The sequence below is a fragment of the Primulina eburnea genome, chromosome 7 (genome assembly GCF_022965805.1).
Source record: "Primulina eburnea isolate SZY01 chromosome 7, ASM2296580v1, whole genome shotgun sequence".
Lineage (NCBI taxonomy): Eukaryota > Viridiplantae > Streptophyta > Magnoliopsida > Lamiales > Gesneriaceae > Primulina > Primulina eburnea.
Genome location: NC_133107.1, coordinates 29,786,435 through 29,808,586, shown reverse-complemented (window position 1 = coordinate 29,808,586; position 22,152 = coordinate 29,786,435).

Genomic DNA, 22,152 nt, shown 5'->3' with positions numbered 1-22,152 from the left:
GCTAGTAGTCATGGCAGCGTTGGACGCTGGGGAGACCGCGACGATCGGGAACGTCGTCGAGAGCATCGAGAACGTCGTCAACACCGTCGTGATGAGCCTCGGAGTTTTAGTATGCATCGGTTCTTGCAGATGGGGCCGAAACCTCTTTCGGGCGGTGAGACTCCGGATGTTGCGGAGAACTGGCTTGAGAGGATGGAGAGCTGCTTCAAGACTTTTCAGTGCTCGGCGGAGCAGCAGATTGATACCCTTGATTTCTTGCTGGAGGGTGGTGCGCGCAAGTGGTGGAGGTCTACCTCTGCACCGATAGTTCAGCGACAGGGTCGAGTTCTTTGGGCCGATTTCTGAGCCGCTTTCATGTTGCTTTACTTTCCGCCAGCTCTTCTGCAGACCAAGGCGATTGAGTTGATCAATCTGAAGCAGGGAAGTTTGTCTGTTGATGAGTATCAGCAGAAGTTCTTTGAGTTGCTTCCATATGTTCCGCATGTCAGTGACAATGCTATGGCCAAGTATAACCATTTTCTTCAGGGCCTCAATCAGGAGATTTATGATCGGGTTGTTGTCTGCGATGATCCGACATCGTATGAGGGCCTTGTAAATCGTTGTCGCCAGGCTGAGGGCAGTTTGTTGAGAGGTCGAGCCATGCAGTCTGCTCGTCCTACTAGTTCTTTGGGTCCCCGCGCCCAAGCATTTAAGAAGGCTGGATCTACTTCTTCTTCCTCTGGATCTGGAGGAGTTCACCATTTTGGGAAGAAGAGGGGCCCGTGTCAGCACTGCGGGAAGGATCACCCGACGGAGCGTTGTCGCAGGGTTGCGGGTGCTTGTTACAAGTGCGGTAAGATGGGCCACATAAAGAGAGATTGTCCACAGACGGGCGGAGGATCAGGATCTGGTTCTCAGGCTTCAGTTCATCAGAGACCACAGCAGGGACAGTCTACTCAGGGTTCTAACCTCCGACCGCGTACTCAAGGGCAGGTCTTTGCTCTTAACCAGGATCAGGCGGCTGAGGAGAACGAGAGAGTTATCGCAGGTGTGTTTTTATTATGTGGATTACCTGCTTACGTTCTCATTGATACTGGTGCATCGCATTCATTCATATCGGCGAGATTTGCTAAGCGTCATGCGTTACCTTTCACTTCTTTGGGCGTTGTGGTATCTGTTTCCACACCGATGGGTCATTCGGTGTTAGCTAAACGTCTAGTTTTGGGTTGTCCTCTAGAGTTTGAGGGTAATGTTTTAACTGCTAATTTAATGATTCTTGCGATGGAGGATTTTGATTGCATTCTGGGAATAGATGTGCTGACTGTGTTTAGAGCTACTGTGGACTGTTATCAGAAGTTTGTGCAGTTTCGTCCAGTTGAGGGCGACAGTTGGTTTTTCTATGGAGAGGGAGCGCGACCCCCGATGCCTGTGGTTTCTGCTCTGAAAGCCTGTCGTGCTTTAGAGTCGGGCGGGGAAGGCTACCTTATCTATGCTATTGATTCGTCCGCAGGTAGTATCGGTGTCGGTGACATTCCAGTGGTTTGCGATTTTCCGGATGTTTTTCCCGAGGGGATTCCTGGTTTTCCTCCTGTTCGGGAAGTAGATTTCGGCATTGATTTAGTGCCAGGCACGGCACCAATCTCTAGAGCTCCTTATCGTTTAGCTCCATCGGAGATGCAAGAATTGAAACAGCAGTTGCAGGATCTTCTTGACAAGGGGTATATTCGACCCAGTGTGTCCCCGTGGGGAGCACCAGTTCTTTTTGTCAAAAAGAAGGATGGTTCTATGCGGCTCTGCATAGATTATCGGCAGTTGAATCGTGCGACGATAAAGAATAAGTATCCGTTGCCACGGATTGATGATTTATTTGATCAACTGCAAGGTACCTCTGTGTATTCCAAGATTGATTTAAGGTCTGGTTATCATCAGCTTCGAGTTCATCAGGGAGATATATCGAAGACTGCATTCAGGACCCGGTATGGGCATTATGAGTTTCTGGTTATGCCTTTTGGGGTGACGAATGCACCAGCAGTTTTTATGGATCTGATGAATCGGGTATTTCGGGATTTCTTGGATAAGTTTGTTGTGGTGTTTATAGATGATATCTTAATCTATTCGCATGATCAGCAAGAACACGCACAACACTTGAGGATTATTTTACAGACACTTCGCGAGAATCAGCTTTATGCGAAGCTAAGTAAATGTGAGTTTTGGATTGACAGGGTTGTATTCCTTGGTCATGTCATTTCTAGCGAGGGAGTTTCAGTTGACCCGAGCAAGGTGGAAGCGGTATTGAACTGGTCGCGTCCGACGACAGTAGCCGAGATCCGCAGTTTTCTGGGGTTGGCTGGGTATTATCGCCGTTTCATTGCCAACTTCTCTCAGATTGCTAAGCCACTCACTCAGCTCACTCGGAAAGATGTTTCATTTGAGTGGACATCAGAGTGCGAAGAGAGTTTCTGGGAACTTCGCAGACGTTTGACATCTGCGCCTGTTTTGGCTTTACCGTCTGGATCTGGTGGTTTCAGTGTTTACACCGATGCCTCTTTACAGGGACTAGGGTGTGTTCTGATGCAGAATGAGCATGTGATTGCTTATGCGTCGAGACAGTTAAAGCCTCATGAGGAAAACTATCCTGTTCATGATCTGGAATTAGCAGCGATCGTTTTTGCTTTGAAAATCTGGCGCCATTATCTGTATGGTGAGCGATTTGAGATCTTCACTGATCATAAGAGTTTGAAGTATCTGTTCACTCAGGCTGAGTTGAACATGCGTCAGCGTCGTTGGATGGATCTACTCAAGGATTACGATTGTGAGATCAAGTATCATCCAGGATCTGCGAATCTCACGGCCGATGCTCTTAGTCGCAAGGTGAGGTTATCTGCTCTTCAGACTTGTGCTGTATCTGGGATTATTCAGGATTTCTGTTCGATGGGATTCAATTGTAAGCATCGGAAGGGAACAGAGAGTATCCGTATAGCTACTATTTTTGTCCGAGCCAGTTTTGTATTCTCGGATTAGAGATGCTCAGATGTCTGATTCTAAGGTTCAGAAATTAACTCGGTTGGCTGATGGAGATGATACTTCTGGATTCCACTATCAGTCCGAGGGTCTTTTGTGCTTATCTGGTCGTGTTGTTGTACCGGAAGATGACACTTTGAGGGAGGAGATTTTGTCCCAGGCTCATCGTAGCAAGTTGAGTGTTCATCCAGGGAGCAACAAGATGTATAAAGATTTGAGGACTCGATTTTGGTGGAAGGGTATGAAACGTAATGTTTATCAGTATGTCTCCAAGTGCCTAGTCTGTCAGCAGGTGAAGGCTGAGTATCGACGACCCGGAGGTTTGTTACAGAATCTTCCTATTCCGGAGTGGAAGTGGGAGCATATCACGATGGACTTCGTGACTCACTTGCCTATGTCTGTGGGGAATAGAGATGCTATCTGGGTAGTAGTGGATCGGCTTACTAAGTCTGCCCATTTTCTTCCGTATAACAGAGATTTCACTTTCGATCGGATGGCACGGTTGTACATTCAGGAGATTGTACGGTTTCATGGTGTGCCCGTGAGTATCGTTAGTGACAGAGATCCTCGTTTTACATCTAGATTTTGGGGCAGCTTTCAGCAAGCTTTGGGCACTACCTTGAGTTTGAGTACTGCATATCACCCAGAGACTGACGGTCAGTCAGAGAGGACTATTCGTACTCTTGAGGATATGTTGAGATCTTGTGTGATGGATTTCGGGCCAGCTTGGCAGGATCATCTGCCACTGATAGAGTTTGCATACAACAACAGTTTTCATAGGAGTATTGGTATGTCTCCGTTTGAAGCATTGTATGGTCGACGTTGTCGTACTCCCCTGTTCTGGGAAGAAGTCGGAGAACGACAGGTCGAGGGTCCAGAATTGATTCAGCAGGCCATGGACAAAGTTCTTGTGATCAAACAGCGGATCAAGACTGCTCAGGATCGACAAGCGAGTTATGCGAACACCAAGCGCAGACCTCTTCATTTTGATGCAGGCGAGAAAGTGTTTCTCAAGGTATCACCTTTTCGGAGGATTCTGAGATTTGGACTCAAGGGTAAGCTATCTCCGAGATTCATTGGTCCTTTTGAGATCTTAGAATGTGTGGGAGATTTGGCCTACAGATTAGCTTTGCCACCGTATCTGTCTAGTGTTCACAATGTGTTTCATGTGTCCTTGCTGAGACGATACGTAGCGGATGAGTCTCATGTTTTGCATCCAACAGAAGTTCAGCTGAATCCGGATTTGTCTTTTGTGGAAAGACCGGTTTCGATCTTAGACCGGAAGGATAAGGTACTGCGGAATAAGACTATTCCTCTTGTCTTAGTGCAGTGGCAGCGCCGAGGTACTGAAAAAGCTACTTGGGAACTAGAGAGTCGCATGCGGTCAGAGCATCCAGAGTTGTTCTAGTTGTAGTATTTTCAGTTATGATTGTAATTTCAGTTGTGCTTTCAGTTGTAATTCATTCTTAAGTTGAATGTATTGTTGTTCAGAATTGTCATTCTTCAGACTCGATTTCGCGGACGAAATCCTTTTTAGAGGGGGAGAATGTAGTATCCCGATGCCTAATTTGAGTTAATTATTGGATTAATTGTATTTCGGTGGGATCGGAAGGACCGAACCGGGTTCGGATCGTCCGAAGTTGGTTCGGATCGTCCGAAGTGGGTTCGGATCGTCCGTTCTGTTCGGAGTCAGACGAGTCATGTCATGTCAGAGTTCGGATCGTCCGATCAGGGTTCGGATCGTCCGAAGACAGGTGGCTGGACACGTGGAAGACATGCAATGTTCGGATCGTCCGAAGTGGATCGGATCGTCCGAAGTGTACCGGATCGGAGCGTCCGAAGTGGATCGGATCGTCCGATCGTTGTCTATAAATAGAAGCGCGAGGCTTCACTTTTCACTCGCCAATTCCGAGAGTTCCAGAGCGTTTTAGTCGTTTCTGATGGGTTTCTAGTCTTTTCCCGAGGTTCGGGCACTAGCGGGGAGCTACTGGTTTTGTAGCGGAGCTGTGCTCTAGTTGGGGGCTAGCGGCATCAGTGGGCTGACTACGGACGCAGGTATAGTTCTGGGTTCCCTTTGAGATTTGGGAGTATCTATTAGTCTAGTTAGGGTTTTTAGATGTGGTTTAGTGATATGGTATCACTTGGATTGTAGGCTTGATTCTAGGGCTGATTGCTAGGATCTACTGGTTTGAGGTACGAAAGTACTATCCGAGATAGCAGGATTGAGTATGCTTTACTATGTGTTGCATGTTTATATGTTGCATTATTATCTGTCATATGATGCATGGTTTATTATGCGGCATTTGCATAATCATGTTGAGCCTGATTATCTTTGAGATAGCCTGTTGAGAGGGTGCTCAGCCCTCATTTGTGTGGATGGTTGGACCCCGTTGGCCGACGGTGGTCAGGTCACCGGTATATCCACAGGTTCATTTGGTATGGGAGCCACCTCCTGGTGCGACGGCGCAGAGTGCTACATACCTTGACGTCATTTGTCTGAGCAGTATTTCGTTATACCCAGATCCTGGTATCCAGTACATTTTGCATACATGCATGTCATAGTCTTGTATACTCATGCTTTCGGTACTGAGCGTTTTATGCTCACGTCCTCGGTTTATCTCTGTTTTGGACACCCTATTCGATGGGGCAGGTCTCAGGTTAGACGGTCCAGGAGGGAGTGGACAGGGAGCTGGCAGAGGTTGACCTGTAGTTGTTGGTATTTGTTCTTGGAATTTAGTTCGATCTGGTTGTTTAAGTATTTTGTACTTACAGATTCGATTGGGTTGTATTATTGTTTTTCCGCTGTTTACCTGATTCAGTTTTAAATGTTAATTTTGCATGCTTAAGTTCTGATTAGTAGGTGATTCTGGAACGGGTCACTACAGTAAGAATGAGTTTGCATAAAAATGATAAATAAACTGATAAATGAGGTCCTCGGGTTCCTACTACTGCCGACCCAAGCTAGCTCACTGGTCTCCGCCCTTGGTCCCGACCTCATCAGTACCTACAACAATCAAGTCTAGTGAGTCTAAAGTCTTAACATGCATATATCGTAGATAACAAGTAAATATATCATAAAATTTCATGCCGTGTAAAGATATCATGTCGTAAAGCATAACATGAAAATATCTTGTCATGAGTAATTACAAATACGTGCATAACTGAACTGAAAAACGTAAGTGAAATGTTTGCTCGATAAAGCCCTGTCATAAAATAGCATATAATAATTTTCTGTTGAGAATATGTTCTACGCAAGTGGCCCATAACGTGAAATGAATCGTCTGATCAGACTAAACCACAATATACTAGGTGGTAGAGATCATTACAGCCCTTGGACTGAATATCCGTACCAATACATGGACATGAACCGGTCAGTGACCAGTGGATGAAGTAATAATCCCATAATAATCTGCAATCCCATGAACGTGAGGTGACCATAAGCAATATCGCATATATCTCAAAAATGAACAATTTATATTTTTATGCACGTAATATAATTAAATGTCCTGTATTATGTTACCAAATGGGTTGGATCGTTCCCAGGCTTGCTGCGACCTAATTCTAACATGAGAAAAATGCAAACAATCTTAACTTGAGAATGACTTCGTAATTGAACCCAAAAACAGGTCCACCTAGACCAACAACTTATTTTTAAGACCGACGGGAACGTGAATCAAGCCATGAAAGGGCACCTTAGTCACGTCCTAGACATGTCAAGAAAGTGTAATGCCCGAGAAATTATCACGGTTAATCAAGGATTATTGATTTATAATTTAACGTGATTACGAAAGGGCCAACTGAGACACGATTTAAGATAATGTGTGGCCATTTATTTTGAATTTCAGAGTGTGTTGCCGAAGCAACACTGCACCCGCGCCCTTGCATGTACCGCACCCGCGTTGCATGGACAGAAACTTGGTCAGTTTTATCGAAGCAGGACCGCACCCGCGGTGCGAACAAGACCGCACCCGCGGTGCAGGACCGCACCCGCGGTTCAAACAAAATCGCACCCCCGGTCGTGCAATTTCAGAATAGATAAGATTGTCGAAGCATGAGCGCACCCGCGGTGTTACACCTACCGCACCCGCGGTGCGACGTGTTGCGCAGAAATGAGGACATCTCATGATATGCATGCACTGATATATATAGTGCTGTAATTCCTTCGAAAACAATTCAGAATTGAGGAAAAGGGTCTGAAGAAGAAAGGAGAAAATCCTTACGCCTTTTGCGAGAAATCCGTCCGTCTGATTTTGATCCGACTTCGATATCGAGTTCCTATCGACGTAGGCTACAACTGGACATTGAGTATTGACAGGCTTTGAGTTCGAGACTTCGACAGGGTCAGAGTATCAGAAAGAAAGGTATAAATTAATGTTGAGTTGGGATTGCACAACTCGAGGAAGGTTTGACTCGAGTTTCCCTAAATCACATACATAGTTTATTACATTGATTCTTGTAATTGATGAGATTGATGATTGTAGTCTATTGATTTATAGCCACTGCATGTAATGACTGCTGATTCGCTAGTCATTGATTGAGTTGCTTAGATACTGACTGTATGTATTGATTATTGAGTCGTTGAGTCATAGGCTGATTCGCCTAGTCACCGGCTGATTCGTCGGGTTATTGACTGATTCGTCTTATTATAGGCTGATTCGCCGAGTCACCGGCTGATTCGTCTGGTGATTGACTGATTCGTCTAAACTTAAGGTGATTCGCTTAATTACAGGCTGAGTTGTCTGATTATTGGCTGATTCGCCTAATTACCGGCTGATTCGTCAGGTTATTGACTGAGTCGTCAATTCTGCGGCTGATTCGTCCAGACACTGGAGATATTAATTATATCGATGCCGTTTAGGAATTGATTCATTCCTATCGACTGAGATTCGATATAATTACCTATATCTAGACATCGAGATCCCTAGGTTAGAGTTGAGTCGAGTCTGAGACGACGCGTCGATTGAGTTGAGTCTGATATGACATGTTGATTTACATTGTTTATACCATTTATGATTATTGAATGTTTGATATGGATTTATGTTTCTGATTTGAGACATGTTATGAATAATTCTTATATGCTTTCGTATATGCTTTTATATGATTGCATGTTTACATTGTTTATACTGGGATATTTATATCTCACCGGAGTTATCCTGCTGTTGTCTTGTTTTGTATGTGTGCATGACAACAGGTGGGGCTGGATCAGGGTCAAGAAGATGATGAGAGAAGATTAGATAGCGTGGAGATCCGGGCTTCGGAGCAACATAGGATTCAGCACTGATGTGTAGTTGAACCTAGTTGAATTCTTGTAGATAACACAAGATTTGCATGTTCATGTTTAATATGTAATTTGAGTAAATTACATTACGTTTCCGCTTTGTATTTTTAAAAAAAAAAAATTAGACCCTGTTTTATAATTGATAATTAGTCCCGATAATGGTTAAGAACTGGATTAGCGTCCGGGTCCCCACAACAGGTGGTATCAGAGCGATAGATCCCTTAGATTGAGATAGGAGCTAATGAGCGGGGTAGAATGTGTTTTCTTTCCTGCTTTTGATTGCTAGCATGATTCCTGTTTTAATATATGCTACCTGAATTATCTGATTTTGATATGGTATTGTATATTATTGGAATGGATCAGCTGTAAGATGATCCGAGGGGGATTGAAACAGGATTATTGTTGGAATTGCTAACCCTTTTGGGTTATCAGATATGCCTCCGAGAAGAATGCCAGAACAGGGGAGTACCTCAAATCCTCCAATGGATGTAACACCGACTCCAATGGAAACCTTGCTGAAGAGGTTTCAGTCATTCAAACCACCCACTCTGAAAGGTACTGAGACATCGGTCGAGTGTGAGAGTTGGTTAGGTAGTATTGAGTTGCTGTTTGATTCACTGGAGTACAGTGATGAGCGCCGGATTAAATTGATTGGGCACCAGTTGCTTGATGTTGCACAAAGCTGGTGGGTAACAATGAAGAGGGCCTTGGAGCAGCGAGGTACGATTATTACTTGGGATGTATTTAAAACTGAGTTTTATCAAAGATTCTTCCCAGTGTCGTACAGGAAAGACAAGGGGGCGGAGTTTGCCAATTTGAGACAGGGTCAGCTGAACATTGAAGAATATGTGACCAAGTTCTCTACCTTGTTGAAGTTTTCTCCACATGTGTCTGAAAATGACGAAGCCGTTGCTGATCAGTTCATCAATGGCTTGAATCCTGATATTTTTACATTGGTGAACACAAGGCGACCGAATAACTTTGCTGATGCCATGAATAGAGCAAAGGGCGCTGAAGCAGGCCTGATAAGGCAGAGAGGAGCTGAATTTGTTCCTCCAGTGTCGAGACCACATCAACCACCTCCCAGATTTGAAAGTGGCAGTAGCAGTGGTGGAACGAAAGATTTTCTGAAAGCTAGAGGAAGGCAGTTTAAGAAGTCTGGCGGTAGTTCTTCTAGCTCTAGTGGTTCTCAGCAGAGTTATACCGGCGTTTACTGTGGAAATTATGGAGGGAGACATTCCACTGAGCAATGCCAAGGAGTACTTAGTAGTTGCCACTTCTGCAAGCAACAGGGACATTTTGCCAGAGTATGTCCACAGAGGGGTTCCCAAAGATTCCAGGGAGCTGAACCATCGGGACCAGCGGCACAGTGGAGTAGACGATCAGCTGCCGTTCCTTCATTTCAGCCAGCACCATCTCAGTCACAGCAGAGGCCGGGAGGAAGCCAGACAGTTGGCCAGCCTCCTAGACAGCAGGCCAGAGTATTTGCTTTGACCGAGGAACAGGCTCAGGAAGCACCAGATGATGATGTTGCAGGTAACTGATTTGTTTGATTTTCCTGCATGTGTATTGAGGGATACCGGTGCTTCACATACTTCTATTTCTAAAAGATTTGCAATGATGTATGCATTATCTGTTGAATCCCTATTTACTGTAGTATTTGTTTCTTTTCCTTTTGGGAAAAGATCTTGTATCAGTGATTTCTGTTAGATCTTGTATATTACAGTAGGATGAGAATGAGATCGAGTTAGATCGTGTGGAAGCTTGTGTTGTACTGGTGTTCTATGATTTTGGAACTGCATTATTGATATTGATATGCTGATCAAGTACAGAGCTACCATAGATTAATTCCAGGAGATGGTGAGAATCAGATCTAAGATGATCAAGAGATGAATATTGTACGATAAGAATTATCGATTGTGACTTCTTTTGATATTCGTACTAGCTATGACTCGATTATTACAGAAAGGAGCAGAGTGACTCCTTATGTATTCAGTTGATTTACTGAAGTTGAGTCTATCATTGGCTGATTTACCAATGATAAGAAAGTTCTCGATGTTTTCTCTGATAAGACTTCAGATCTGATTCCAATAAGAGAGATTGATTTTAGTCTTGAACTGATATTAGAAATTGTTGAAATTTGGAATCCTGGTTGAGACAGATTGCATTCAGGATGTGTTATATCTGAAGATGATTTATATTCGTTGATTTTAACAGAGTTAAACCGTGATTAGTCATCTGAGGTTGACATCAGTGTCGGACAGTTGCGGTTTATGAGTTCAGCATGTTTTGAATCTGATTGAATATTGATGTCATTCTGAATACGTGTTTGGGACAGATTGTAGACAATGGAGATTATATTGTACCGTCCAAACCAGAGCTGATTTTGAAACATTAAGCAGATCAAAAAGTTGATTAGAATGTTTAGAACTTAATATCGATAGTCAGAACAGAGTGTCGATCAAAATATCAGGTAAGTAATACTGTATTGTATGTTAATAACTGATTTGTTTGTGTCTGATATCTCGAATGTGAAATGACATAGATTGTTAGAAAGGTGCAATACTTGATTCAGTAGGCAGCCTGATAGCAGAAAATGTTTTGATAGAAACAGATGAGATTAGATATGGCAGAGTTTGGACTGAAATGTCTGAACTACAGACAGATAAAGATAGAAAGAAAATAAACCAAGAGATTGGTTATGTAACTTGTCGGTTCCTGAATGGAAATGAGATTACATTTCCAGGGATATCGTGATGAAGTTACTACATTTCTTTCGAAATTGAGTATTGATTGAGTTAGGAATGACAGACTGACCCAGTCTGCGAGTGCTAACTTGTACATGAAGATGTACAAATATGATATATAACTGAGATTTTGTCAGAAAAGTGATTAGATTTCACGGAGTGTTGAGAATTGATTATATTAAACCGTGATTTTGGTTGATTTTGCACATTTGACAGAATGTACAGTAAGAGTTGGATACTAGATTATATCTGAATACTGAATAGTATTCACTATTTGACGGACAGTCAGAGTGGAGTATCCAGATTCCAGAACGTAGGCTTAGAGTTGTATTGTTTGATTTAACACTAATTGGCAGGATTTATTGCCAAAATGTAATGCCCGAGAATTAATCACTGTTAATCAAGGATTATTGACTTATAATCTAACGTGATTACGAAGGGACCAACTGAGACACGATTTAAGAGAATGTGCGGCTATTTATTTTGAATTTCAGCATGTATTGCCGAAGCAACACCGCACCCGCGCTCAGGAATATACCGCTCCCGCTGTGCAATTCCAGTAGGGTAGCAATTTTTGGAAAAACGGAGACCGCACCCTCGGTGAGAACAATACCGCACCCGCGGTGCAAGACCGCACCCGCGGTACTAACGCGACCGCACCCGCGGTCATGGTTTCTGGAAAAATGGATAGGACTGCCGAGAGCTGAGCGCACCCGCGGTCCGGAATGTAGCGCACCCGCGGTGCGACGTGTTGTGCGGAAAATGGTGACACCTCTTAGCATGCATGCACGAGTATATATAGCATGAAACCCCTTCGAAAAGCATTGAACTATCGAGAAAAAGGGTCTGAAGAAGAAAGGAGAAAATCCTTACGCCTTTTCCGAGAAATCCGTCTGCCTGATTTTGAATCTGACTTCTGTACTGAGTTCCTATCGACGTAGGCTATAACTTGACGTAAGTTTTGCTACGTTTTGACATGTTTTAGAATTATGATATTGTCAGAATTGAATGGAATTCATATATGATGTTCTTGACATATTAGACATCATAGAATCGAAGTCAGATTAAGAAACGGACTGATTATGGAATTGTTATGAATTGTTAGGGTATATTGATTTATACCAGACAGATTTGAATTGTGATTGAATTACGGATTGTATGGAATATGGGTTATGGATTGTAACTGTTATCTGGTGATATGGTATTGACGGGGTTACTGAGTTTGTTTTATACCACAACAGATATTAAATGAGTATGAGAATGACACTATTAGAAACGTTGTACGTTAAGAAGTACAGATTCCCTCTTTATTGAAATGATATCTCTGAGGGTCCTGAGATTCGACCTGACATGATCAGAGATATGACTGAAAAGATGAAGCTAATTTAGAAGAAAATGAAAATAGCTCATGATAATCAGACTGAATAGGCCAACGTCGGACGATGATTGTTGGTAACTGAGATTAAAGATCGAATATATCTCGGATTGAGATAAACTGACTTAATAACAGTTGATGGTGTTGAGCTGTTACGAACTGTTAGATGAGTATATACAGATGTTGTATAACCAGTATTGCGAGATTGACTTTATCAGAGCTATTTGGAGAAATAGAATTTGATATAAGATTGAGATCTCAGAACAGATTTATTGAGATGAGTTTCTGATTTAAACTCTGTATACATATCTTCTGACATATCTGAATTGATTACTTATGAGTTCGAGGACGAACTCAGATCTAAGAGGGGGAGAAATGTAATGCCCGAGAAATTATCACGGTTAATCAAGGATTATTGATTTATAATTTAACGTGATTACGAAAGGGCCAACTGAGACACGATTTAAGATAATGTGTGGCCATTTATTTTGAATTTCAGAGTGTGTTGCCGAAGCAACACTGCACCCGCGCCCTTGCATGTACAGCACCCGCGGTGCATGGACAGAAACTTGGTCAGTTTTATCGAAGCAGGACCGCACCCGCGGTGCGAACAAGACCGCACCCACGGTGCAGGACCGCACCCGCGGTGCAAACAAGACCGCACCCGCGGTCGTGCAATTTCAGAATAGATAAGATTGTCGAAGCATGAGCGCACCCCCGGTGTTACACCTACCGCACCCGCGGTGCGACGTGTTGCGCGGAAATGAGGACATCTCATGATATGCATGCACTGATATATATAGTGCTGTAATTCCTTCGAAAACAATTCAGAATTGAGGAAAAGGGTCTGAAGAAGAAAGGAGAAAATCCTTACGCCTTTTGCGAGAAATCCGTCCGTCTGATTTTGAATCCGACTTTGATATCGAGTTCCTATCGACGTAGGCTACAACTGGACATTGAGTATTGACAGGCTTTGAGTTCGAGACTTCGACAGGGTCAGAGTATCAGAAAGAAATGTATAAATTAATGTTGAGTTGGGATTGCACAACTCGAGGAAGGTTTGACTCGAGTTTCCCTAAATCACATACTTAGTTTATTACATTGATTCTTGTAATTGATGAGATTGTTGATTGTAGTCTATTGATTTATAGCCACTGCATGTAATGACTGCTGATTCGCTAGTCATTGATTGAGTTGCTTAGATACTGACTGTATGTATTGATTACTGAGTCGTTGACTCATAGGCTGATTCGCCTAGTCACCGGCTGATTCGTCGGGTTATTGACTGATTCGTCTTATTATAGGCTGATTCACCTAGTCACCGGCTGATTCGTCTGGTGATTGACTGATTCGTCTAAACTTAAGGTGATTCGCTTAATTACAGGCTGAGTTGTCTGATTATTGGCTGATTCGCCTAATTACCGGCTGATTCGTCAGGTTATTGACTGAGTCGTCAATTCTGCGGCTGATTCGCCCAGACACTGGAGATATTAATTATATCGATGCCGTTTAGGAATTGATTCATTCCTATCGACTGAGATTCGATATAATTACCTATATCCAGACATCGGGATCCCTAGGTTAGAGTTGAGTCGAGTTTGAGACGACGCGTCGATTGAGTTGAGTCTGATATGACATGTTGATTTACATTGTTTATACCATTTATGATTATTGAATGTTTGATATGGATTTATGTTTCTGATTTGAGACATGTTATGAATAATTCTTATATGCTTTCGTATATGCTTTTATATGATTGCATGTTTACATTGTTTATACTGGGATATTTATATCTCACCGGAGTTATCCGGCTGTTGTCTTGTTTTGTATGTGTGCATGACAACAGGTGGGGCTGGATCAGGGTCAAAAAGATGATGAGAGAAGATTAGATAGCGTGGAGATCCGGGCTTCGGAGCAACATAGGATTCAGCACTGATGTGTAGTTGAACCTAGTTGAATTCTTGTAGATAACACAAGATTTGCATATTCATGTTTAATATGTAATTTGAGTAAATTACATTACGTTTCCGCTTTGTATTTTTAAAAAAAAAATTTAGACCCTGTTTTATAATTGATTAATTAGTCCCGATAATGATTAAGAACTGGATTAGCGTCCGGGTCACCACAGAAAGGGTTCCAACCATGGTCAGAGGCCCAAGAGCCAACCACGATTCGAACCTCCTTGTACAAACCGAAACAAGAAATTTCGAGACACAAAATGACTTGCTTGGGGAGTTGCTGTCAAACGTGATGCAAGGGGGGGGGGGGGGGAGGCTGAAACCAGTGGACATCTCCCTTCCTAACACACCCTATATCATGTCTAAAATCATCCTTGAGCCCCTGGAAATCGAACCAACCCTGAAACAACAAAACAAGCCAAAACCGTGAGGTGCACAAGTGAAGAGCCAAAAATCTGTACATGTTTTCGAAATTAATATTGTCTTGATTTCGGTTTTGCCATAAAATCATGATCATGTAATGTTTAAGAATTTTAATATAACTTGATTGAAGAGCAAAGAAAGATCTAGACATGCCTTGGATTTTTGTTTTTTGAAAGAAAACAAACGATTACGACGACGCGGCGCGGAGGAGACGGAGCGTTCTTCTTTTTTTTTCTACTTTTCTCTCTTGCTTTTCCCTCTAGCAATCTATCGATTTTTTTTTCTCTCTGAAGCCTACTGAATTTTGGTGGAAATGGTTGGGAGGGAAGTCTAGGAAAATAAATGGGAGGTTGCAAGATAAAAGGGAGAGAATAATGGCAAGATACAACTTCATATCCTAGATTTTGGTAGATAAGGAATGAGGAGTGGTTTGATTGAAGGGGTGGCCGATTTTCTTCACTCAAAATAAGATAGAAAATTGCTTATTTGTTTAATTATTGGTGATTAAAAAGGTGAGGAATTATCTCCAAGAAAAGATTAAGGAATGATATCAAATAGTGGTGAGTTGTAAATCCAAATCAAATCTCATCAAGGTGACCGATTTTTTTATGATAAATGGGGATGAAATATTGGTAGATAAACATGGTAGAAATATTTCTTAAATATTAATTAGTGGTGAATAAAATTTAGGGAATTATCTATCAAGAAAAGGGTAAGGAAAGATATCAAAGGAAATGAGTTGACAAATTAATTAAATCCTTAAAAGGTGATGGCCGAAAATTACAATAAAAATGGAGGGGAAAATATTTCTTAATTATTGAATTTTAAATCTTTAGTGTTTTATCTATCCATTAAATATTTTAGTGAATTAATAAATTAATTATTGAACATAAATGAACTTATTTATTACTCACCTCAAATTACTTAAATAATTCCTTAAACATTCTTTTACATTAATTTAACTTATTATTTATCTTAAATAAATTCTAGGAATGTTTTCTTAATATTAGATTTTATTTCAATACTCCAACTCCAGTCCGGCCTCACTTATTTAACTTAAAAGATAACAATTAAACTAATGCATAAAATAATTAACTTTTAAAGAAGAGAATTTAAATCCTCATGCATAAAAAATCATTTTATTTTAAATAATAGTAATTATGCATGGCTTATACGTAGTCTGATTTACGGGTTCTACAACTCTCCCCCCCCCCCCCCCCAAAAAAAAATTTCGTACTCGAAATTAAAACTTACCGAATAACTCGGGATACCGACTCCTCATCTCTGGCTCAGACTCCCACGTAGCTTCCTCATCTGAATGATTAAGCCATTTGACTTTCACTCGCTTAACCAGCTTGTTCCGAAGCTTCTTCTCCTGTCTGTCTAAGATCTGCACTGGTATTTCTTCATAAGACAGGTTTAGAGTGAGCTGCAACGGTTCAAAGTTAAAGATGTGCGAAGGCTTTGACACATACTTTCTCAGCATAGAGACGTGGAACACATTGTGTACTCCGGCCAGATTCGGCGGAAGAGCAACACGGTAAGCTAACGTTCCAACCCTGTTGAGGATCTCGAATGGTCCGATGGATCTTGCACTGAGCTTTCTTTTCTTCCCGAACCGCATGACACCTTTCATAGGTGCTACCTTCACAAAAACATGGTCGCCAACGGCAAACTCTAGATTTCTCCTCCTCTGATCCGCATAGCTCTTCTGTCGGCTCTGAGCAGTTCTCATCCTATCACGGATCTTGACTACTATATCGGCAGCCTGCTGAATAAACTCCGGACCCAATTCTGATATATCCCCTACTTCGTCCCAATGAACAGGCGATCTGCACTTACGACCCTACAGTGCCTCAAACGGAGCCATACCTATAGACGACTGGAAGCTGTTGTTATAGGTGAACTCTATTAATGGCAAATTCGACTCCCAACTCCATGAAAAGTCATGACACAAGCACGAAGAAGATCCACCAAAATCTAGATAACTCTTTCTGACTGCCCATCTGTCTGAGGATGTAAAGATGTGCTAAACAACAACTTCGTACCCACTGCTGAATGCAAACTTTTCCAAAATGCGGAAATGAATTTAGGATCTCTGTCAGACACTATAGAAACTGGAATACCATGAAGTCTGACTCTCTCTCAGATATACAACTCTGCATAGTGAATCATGGTGAAAGTCGTCTTGATAAACAAGAAGTAAGCTGATTTGGTAAGGCGATCAACAATCACCCAGATAGCATTCGATCCTCTGACTGACTTTGGCAATCATAGGATCGGCGCGTCCCCCCTGCTGATGCTGTCCTCTGTTCCTGGGTGGACCGTGGAAAGGCCTCTTATTTTGGGGCTGCTGCTGAGGAGGAGGGCGGTGTGGCACGGGGACTTGTCGCTTGCCCTGGCAATCCTTCTCAATGTCAATCTGATCTTGCTCTGCAGCAAGAGCTCTGGAAACAGCGACTTCAAAGGTAGTAGGGCCAGCCACCCTAACATCGCGGTGCAAGATCAGCCGTAAACCATCCAGAAAGTGCCTCAGTTTGGCACCGGCATCGTTAAACCATCCAGAAAGTGCCTCAGTTTGGCACCGGCATCGTTCGCAATCATGGCACAAAGTGGCAACCCCTCTCAAACTTACGGATGAACTCCGTAACAGTCAAGTCTCCCTGCCTCAAGGTCATGAACTCCATGGTCAACCTGGCACGCACCTCGTCAGTAAAATATTTGGAGTAAAATACCTCCGTTAAGCGCGTCCAGCTCAGAGTAGCCAAGTTCAAGGCTACGGATGCTCCTTCCCACCATAGGCATGCGTCTCCTCCAAATAGATATGTCGTACAACGAACTCTGTCCGCATCCCCAAGCTCCATAAAATCAAAGATAACCTCGATGGACTTGATCCAGCCCTCGGCAATCATAGGATCGGAAGTCCCTGAGAACTCCTTCGGCCTCATCTTCATGAAGCGCTCATACGTAGCCTCGGGCCCTGCCGGCCTGGTTGTCACAGCGTTGTTCCCTGCAAACTGTGCGAAGAACTGAGTCATCTCAGCTAACATCTCGGCATTCATGTCCGGTGGAGGTGGAGGTGGTAAATCTCTCTCCTGCCTCTGATTCTCACCGTCCTCCTGGCGAGGCTCATCATCCCTAGTGCGCTCAAGAATGCGTCTAGGAGGCATACTGTTCCATACATAAGCCATAAGTAACTAACATGCATAATCTCTATTATTTCTTTAAATTCATAAGTAACTAACATGCATAATCTCTATTATTTCTTTAAATTTAAATAAATACTGCATAATCATAATCTTGACATAAAATATTTCATGAAAACATGCTGTTAAAATATTTCATGCTTTAAACAAAATGCGTAAATTTAAAACTTACAGACCAAAAACATGACTTCGTGAGCTTCTCGAGGTCAGTAGTAGTACAACCCTTTACAAGAACATAGGCTCTGATACCAACTGTAGAGCCCCGAAATTCGTACTTGAAATTTGCGGGAAAATTTAAAATTTTCTCTTTAAATAAATAAAATGCCTCATGCATAAAATAAACTGAATAAAAGTTTTGATGTTTAATGTAACAGCGGAATAAAATTTTTAAATATCGAAATAGCAGCGGAAGTAAATATCTGTTTCAAAACAACAACCTAAAATAATTCATCATGGTAAGAATGAGTTTGTATAAAAATGATAAATAAACTTATAAATGAGGTCCTCGGGTTCCTACTACTGCCGACCCAAGCTAACTCACTGGTCCCCGCCCTCGGCCCCGACCTCATCAGTAACTACAACAATCAAGTCTATTGAGTCTAAAGACTCAGCATGTATATATCGTAGATAACAAGTAAATATATCATAAAATTTCATGTCGTGTAAAGATATAATGAAGTAAAGCATAACGTGAAAATATCTTGTCATGAGTAATTATAAATACGTGCATAACTGAACTGAAAATCGTAAGTGAAATGTTTACTCGATAGATCCGTATCATGAAATAGCATATAATAATTTTCTGTTGAGAATATGTTCTACGCAAGTGACCCATAACGTGAAATGAATCGTCTGATCAAACTAACCACAGTATACTGGGCGGTAGAGATCATCACAGCCCTTGGACTTGATATCCGTACTAATACATGAACATGAACCGGTCAGTGACCACCGTATGAAGTAATAATCCCATGACAAGCTGAAATCTCATGAACGTGAGGTGGCCACAAGCAATATCGCATATATCTCAAAAATGAACATTTTATATTTTTATGCACGTAATATAATTAAATGTCCTGTATTATTTTACCGAATGAGTTGGTTTGTTCCCAGGCTCGCTGCGACCTAATTTTAACATGAGAAAAATGCAAATAATCTTAACTTGAGAATGACTTCGTAATTGAACCCAAAAACGGGGCCAACTAGACCAACAACTAAATTCTAACCATGACTCCGTACCAACCCGAACCAACATCGAACCATCATTTAGTCATGATTAAAATACACCTAAAATGATGAAATAATGCTCCTAAAAATTGTACAAGTCGAAATTTGGTAAATGGAGGCCAAAACATGAAACGCTCTTTCGAGAGTCACTTTGGCACATTGCACCGTAAATTCTCGTACGACCTCTAAACTTAACCGAATCACAAACGACCAAAACCATGACCTTCCTAACTTGATGAGGTACTGTTCAGTCCAAGGCCATAGGCTAAAAGCCAACCAAGAACTCAAACGAGCCTATAAACCGAAGCACCAAGTTGCTGTCAAAAATTACAGCAGCAGCGCTTGCATCGCTTCGTTTGCGAGGCTATTTGCCATTGGAGCTTGAACGACCGACCGGAGCCTCTTACCAACATCCTAAGATATGGCTTGAACCATGACTAAGGGCCATAAGCCAGCCACAATCCAAGCAACACCCGAAACAACTCACACGTTCTACCCGAGAACACTCCTCACACGCGTGGGGTGTCTTGCTTGTTCTTGCTGTCATGTGTCGTTCCAGTGGCCATATGATCAACCGTGGCATGATCTAGACATCAAGGGGTATTGAATGAACCATGGCTAAGGGCTAGGAGATAACCAAGATCCAAGCAACACCACAAAACCGAACACCAACTCACACACCCAAAAACCAGAAAGACGAAACCGATGGGGGATGTTCTTGTTTATTTTTAAGACCGATGGGAACGTGAACCAAGCCATGAAAGGGAACCTTGGTCACGTCATAGACATGTCAAGGAAGGGTTCCAACCATGGTCAGAGGCCCAAGATCCAACCACGATTCGAACCTCCTTGTACAAACCGAAAAAAGAAATTTTGAGACACAAAATGACATGCTTGGGTAGTTGCTGTCAAACGTGATGCAAGTGGGGGGGAGGCTGAAACCAGTGGACATCTCCCTTCCTAACACACACTATATCATGTCTAAAATCAGCCTTGAGCCCATGGAAATCGAACCAACCCTGAAACAACAAAACAAGCCAAAACCGTGAGGTGCACAAGTGAAGAGCCAAAAATCTGTACATGTTTTCGAAACTAATATTGTCTTGATTTCGGTTTTGCCATAAAATCATGATCATGTAATGTTTAAAAATGTTAATATAACTTGATTGAAGAGCAAAGAAATATCTAGACATGCCTTGGATTTTTGTTTTGAAGAAAACAAACGATTACGACGACGCGGCGCGGAGGAGACGGAGCGTTCTTCTTTTTTTTCTACTTTTCTCTCTTGCTTTTCCCTTTAGCAATCTCTCGATTTTTTTTTTTCTCTCTGAAGCCTACTGAATTTTGGTGGAAATGGTGGGGAGGGAAGTCTAGGAAAATAAATGGAAGGTTGCAAGATAAAAGGGAGAGAATAATGGCAAGACACAACTTCCTATCCTAGAGTTTGGTAGATAAGGAATGAGGAGTTATTTGATTGAAGGGGTGGCCGATTTTATTCATCCAAAATAAGGTAGAAAATTGCTTATTTGTTTCATTATTGGTGATTAAAAAGGTGAGGAATTATCTCCAAGAAAAGATTAAGGAATGATATCAAATATTGGTGAGTTGTAAATCCAAATCAAATCTCATCAAGGTGGCCGATTTTTTATGATAAATGGGGATGAAATATTGGTAGATGAACATGGTAGAAATATTGCTTAAATATTAATTAGTGGTGAATAAAATTTAGGGAATTATCTATCAAGAAAAGCGTAAGAAAAGATATCAAAGGAAATGAGTTGACAAATTAATTAAATCCTTAAAAGGTGATGGCCGAAAATTACAATAAAAATGGAGGAGAAAATATTTCTTAATTATTAAATTTTAAATCTTTAGTGTTTTATCTACCTGTTTGTCACGAAAATTTGCGGGCGTGCCAGGCACGTGTTCGTGCCAAATTTGTGAAATAATCTGACTTCGTTTACCAAACGTTGTGTTTCTCGATTCGATCGTTCGTTCTAATTCCCTCGAAATGTCTCCAAAAATAAGAACATAAAATGAAGAATATACTGAAATTAAAGGTGCAATTCATAAACAACATCAACATTCATTATGCTGCCATGAATTTGATCGACATTTTTACAAGAAAGTCGGAGGAAAACATCAAAATTCAAGTACTGACTATTGGAAAACGAAATAAATGAACATAGAATTGATGGAATTCTGCAGAAATTATGCTGTAGATTTTGTGTTGATTTTGTCGGGGCTTCTTTCTGATTCCTCCTTCTGTTTTTGTCGCCCTCCACAGGGAAGTTTCAACTGCATTCCACGATCACTCACGTTGGGTCATGGTTCAACTCCCGGCATCGTGCTTTTCTTGGACCAAACTGCAACTCTTCTTGGGCTTTATCCGTTGGGCTATGGCTTGGAACTATATGATTTTATCCGTTGGACTGTGGCTCGTGGGCTTGAAGGATTTTGGCTAAACAAATTGCCCCATAGCCAAGTTGGGTCATTGACCAATTAATTGGGCTAAACAATTGCCCCCCGTAGCCAATTTGGCCCATGAGCCAATTTGGCTATGTTTAGTACTTCAAATATATTGTGTTGGTCATTTACAAGTTGGCCCAAATTCATAATACGACATAAATGAGGAGGAGGAGGAGAAAAGAAGGAAAAGAAAAAAAAACAGTGTAGTTCACAACACAATATTTCCCAAACTTCTTCCTCGTCTTCTTCCCCCAAAATCCTCCAATTCTTCATTGCTTTTATAACCGATCTTCCTTCACTTCGAGACAACTACTCAACCGCTCATGGAGATCCCACATCATGTATCACTGTCGATTACATTGCCTTTGTGATGCCATCCAAATTTCTTGCAACACCAACTGCATGTTATCTTAAATAATCCGCCTTCAATTGTTTTTAGCTTTTCTGGATTCAAGCCTCACTTGTTCGG